The sequence below is a fragment of the Nanorana parkeri genome, unplaced genomic scaffold (assembly GCF_000935625.1).
Source record: "Nanorana parkeri isolate BGI_ZX_2015 unplaced genomic scaffold, ASM93562v1 scaffold911, whole genome shotgun sequence".
NCBI lineage: Eukaryota > Metazoa > Chordata > Amphibia > Anura > Dicroglossidae > Nanorana > Nanorana parkeri.
Genome location: NW_017307179.1, coordinates 689,165 through 693,860, shown reverse-complemented (window position 1 = coordinate 693,860; position 4,696 = coordinate 689,165). Strand labels below are relative to the sequence as shown.

The 4,696-nt window shown below is 53.6% G+C and overlaps 1 protein-coding gene across 1 annotated transcript in view; it reads left to right on the top strand.

Moving 5' to 3' along the window:
* Positions 1-4,696, top strand: part of KIRREL (kin of IRRE like (Drosophila)) — a 176,668-nt gene that overhangs the window by 1,023 nt on the left and 170,949 nt on the right. The window lies entirely within an intron of this gene.

Sequence of the window (4,696 nt, the reverse complement as noted above, 5' to 3'; positions counted from 1 at the left end):
CGAGCTGGCTCACGACGAAAGGGGGGGGGTATATCGGCTGGTCGTTTGCAGATTCGCTCATTCGTACGATTGGTCGTTAAAAAAATGCGAGCTGCTTTCATTAACCGGAAACCAAATGCGCTTTTGGGAAATGGTCGCCGCTCGCTAATACGCGCATGCGGGGAAAAAAATTCCGGACGTCCGAAAAAAATCCCATTTTTGGAAAACGACTTTGGCGCCAGTCGCCGAGCAACTAAAAATATTTTTTTGGCTCAATATGGGTGTATGGGTGTGCTGATCAATAGGCGGTTGTACGATCCGAGACGTATGTGGGAGCATGCGTCAGGGTCATAGGTCAGAGCAATTTTTGTCAAAGAGCTCAAAGTGCTCCTCCGCTCGCACGCCGAGTGCGCAGGGCACTTTGTAATTACCCCCCACCCTCCGGTCCATTCATATGCCATGCGGTGCTGTTGTGTAGTTGGCACACGCTTTTAACACTTTGCCTTCCGCACCATGGCAGGCCGGAGAGAGGGAAACGGGAAGAGATCCTGGTGTGCCCCTCTGCGTCCTGTCCTCCTCCCAGAAGGCCACATTACTGAGCCTGGAAAACAAAACTCCCACCAGCACAGCTGTCTGCAGAATCAGCATCCAACATCAGTGCCAGGGCAGGAGGAGAGTCATGTGCTACTGGTGACCAGCTCAGCGTTTCTACTTAAAGGGTCAGTCCACCGACAAGGTATATTGGCATAAGGGGTGGAGCCAAGTAGGCCTTGTCAACCCCTGGATTCCCCCACCATGATTTCTGACTCTGTTCATGTCCACCGATGGGAGCCCCTCATAATGGGCACAGCGGGGTACAGACCCGGGAACTCAGCACAGGGATGGTGGGAGCCCCTCATAATGGGCACAGCGGGTGTACAGACCCGGGAACTCAGCACAGGGATGGTGGGGGCCCCTCATAATGGGCACAGCGGGTGTACAGACCCGGGAACTCAGCACAGGGATGGTGGGGGCCCCTCATAATGGGCACAGCGGGTGTACAGACCCGGGTACTCAGCACAGGGATGGTGGGAGCCCCTCACAATGGGCACAGCAGACCTGTAGAGATCCCCCCCCAATAGAGTTCCAGAGGTTAACGTTTCACCGAGCACTGAAATATCAGCTTTGGGTGGACTGGCCCTTTAAAGGGTACGTCTTCAGGGCCTATTCACAATGCGCGTCACCATAGGTCATGGTACATTTGTTCTAGTGCCCATTAACACCCATGCATGTGTGTTACCATGTATGTTGCATTGTGGTGGCTAATGCATGCCATCCACTCATGATTAACAGAACTGAAATCCAACGAATGAAAGGGGGCGGGGACTAGGGACAGTCAGGCCGGTGAGGAAAGTGCTACATGATGCTGGACGTCCTCCAGCCAGGATATGAGGCGGGCTCCATCGGACTTGCTGCAGCTTCTAACGCACATTGTGCGAAGCTCGCAGTGTGCAGCATTCAGTCCAGGAGAGGAAGCCGAATTCCGCCCCAGCTAGACCTGGTCGGCAGGGCATGCTGGGACTTGTAGTTCAAAGGAAGACAACAGAGGCATTTGATTGATGTAATTGGGCCCCCAGGGCCGGTGAAGGCATGCTGTAGCTGCCATAAAAGACCCCCATTGTTCGGGGACCCCCCCTGAGGGCGTGCAACATGAGAGGCATCCGAACCTTCATGCAAATGAGATGCAATTAAGTCTTATTAAAAGCAGAGAGTGTGCGGCGAGAGGCTGCCTGGGTGGTGGTAACAGAACATTACACTGAAGGTAACACCAGCCTGCACATGGGGGGCCGCCGCCCGGGGGGGGGGGGATGGGAAGGGGGGGCGCAATGATGAATATCTATTGATTTTCTTGTGTCGTACACCAAAAGTTGTTCGGTGATCCCTCTCGCCTCGGCTGAGGAATGTGTCACCGCGAGCCCCCGCCTCGGCTGAGGAATGTGTCACCGGCCGCCGCGCTTTCTGCTGACGCCGCCACTTCGGCTCCCAGTTAATCATTCAGCCTTCATCGGCTTTCTGCCGTAATTACACGCGCGGCTCCCTCGGCTCCGAAGATCGACGCCGGCCCCTCTCCCGGACTGAAAAGGCTTCCTCCGGTGTCACTGCACACTGCGAGCTTCTCGCAATGTGCATTAGAAGCTGCAGAAAGTCAGGTAGAGCTCCGCCTCGTTTCCTAGCCCCGGCCGCCCCTCGGCCCCGCCCTTTTCACTCATTGGATTCGGGTCCTGTCAATCATGAGGGCTCAGCAATCACATGCGGGAGCTGCGGTGGAAATGCATCCCGCCTAGGAACGCCCACTCCTCCAAACTGACACCCGCCCATCATTTTGATATTTGCATAACTCCTCCCAAGAGCCGGCACCTGGCCTCAGTACTCGTCTCCAGAGCCCTCATGCAAGCAGTGGGCCGGCTCTTGGGGGGAGGGGGGGTTATGCAAATATCAAAATGATGGGCAGGTGTCCAGCTGGAGGAGTGGGCGTTCCTGGGCAGGAAGCTATGTACAGCCCCCTTCAGGCCCCTCCCACCGGCCTTGCCCTGCCCGCATCCCATCCGTGTTTGTATAACTCCTCCCACTGCTTGCATCAGTGCTTTTGAGAGGAGAACTGAGGCCGGCTGCTGTGATGTTGTCAGGAAGCTATGTACACCCCCCTTCAGGCCCCTCCCACCGGCCTTGCCCTGCCCGCATCCCATCCGTGTTTGTATAACTCCTCCCACTGCTTGCATCAGTGCTTTTGAGAGGAGAACTGAGGCCGGCTGCTGTGATGTTGTCAGGAAGCTATGTACACCCCCCTTCAGGCCCCTCCCACCGGCCTTGCCCTGCCCGCATCCCATCCGTGTTTGTATAACTCCTCCCACTGCTTGCATCAGTGCTTTTGAGAGGAGAACTGAGGCCGGCTGCTGTGATGTTGTCAGGAAGCTATGTACACCCCCCCTTCAGGCCCCTCCCACCGTCCTTGCCCTGCCCGCATCCCATCCGTGTTTGTATAACTCCTCCCACTGCTTGCATCAGGGCTTTTGAGAGGAGCTTGGCAGGTGTGATGTTTTCAAGACGCTATGTACACCACCCTGCAGGCTCCTCCCCCTCCAGCCATGATCTGCCTGCATTGCATAGAGAAGCACAGAAATCCAGTGATGACATCACCGGGTCTATAACAAGATGTGTAATAAAAAATGGATGATGAGAGGGGGGGAGGGGAGGATTGGAGTATTTTAATGCACTTGTGTGAATGAGCCCCGAGGCCAGTGGAAGCCCCGGAGGCTCAGTCGGCTGCCGTGTTGTACAGTCTGGGGAGGAAAGGGTTATATGCGGCGGGCGCCATGTCTTGGAGGGGGAGGGGGTGGCGCTGCAACATGTGGATTTAATTGGAGGTACGGGGCAGGAAAAGCGCATTTTTCCTGGGACACGGATCCAGAGCGCAGAACATTCCTCCAGGCCAAAGAATCCGGCTCTCTGCTCCCCCAACGCCGCGTCCATTGCGCTTCCTCATCTCACCCCCCCCTCCGAACCCAACAGGCCCAGAACTACAAGTCCAAGCATGGCTGGTTGCTTGGAAAAGGGGTTGGGCATGCTGGGGGTTGTAGTTCCAATGGCTTGCGGGCTCGGAAATGTGACGGGCTGAGACACAAGCCGGGTTCTTGTGCAATGGAAGTCATAGAAAGGTCTCCGGTATCACAATGAGATCACTTGTGTCAAACGACCTCTGCATTCCCCGAGGCCGGCTGGAGTTAATGGGAGGCCTTTGAAGCTGTTGGAGGCTGGGGGAGGTCAGTTCGGAGGCTTTCAGGCTGGCAAAGCTGAGTTTTGAGTCTCATGGAGCTGTTAGGGGCTGGCGACTATCTGTTTAGAGGCTCTTGAAGCCGTTAGAGGCTGGAATACATGGGGTTTGAGGCTCTTGGAGCCCTTAGAGGCTGATGAAGGTCAGTTTTAAATTTCTTGAAGCTGTAAGAGGCTGGCATAGGTTAGTTTTGAGGCTCTTGGAGCTCTTAGAGGCTGGCATAGATCCGTTTTAAGTCTCTTGAAGCTGTTAGAGGCTGCAGAAGATTAGTTTTGAGTCTTTTGGAGCTGTTAGAGGCTGGTAAAGTTCAGTTTGAGGTTGTTAGAGGCTGGAATAGAACAGTTTAGAGGCTATAAAGTTGCTAGAGGCTGCTGAATATAATTTTTGAGGCGCTTGAAGCTGTTAGATATATTCTGCAGAGTTAGAGGCTGGAATAGATTAATTTTAAAGCTCTTAGAGGCTGGTGAAGGTCAGTTTTGAGTCTCTTGGAGCTATTAGAGGCTGTCAAAGGTCAGTTTTGAGGCTCCTGGGGCTCTTAGAGGCTGGTGAAGGTTAATTTGTGAGGCTCTTGGAGCTGTTGGAGGCTGGTGAATATCAGTTTTGAGGCTCTCGAAGCTGTTTGAGCCTGGAATAGATGAGTATTGAGGCTCTTAGAGCTTTTAGAGGCTTGACGGTCAGTTTTGACGTTCTTGGAGCTGTTAGAGGCTGGTGACTATCAGTTTTAAGTCTCTTGCAGCTTAGTAATGTGTATTAATAATAGTAATGAGGGTTGTATCAATGCTGATAATGAGAACAATTGTAGTATAATTATAGTAAAATATTAATAACATTCATTCAACCCACTTGCTATGAGCCTGGGTCATCCCGGACATGCCCCCAACAAGAGATTCAGGTACTTACACACTA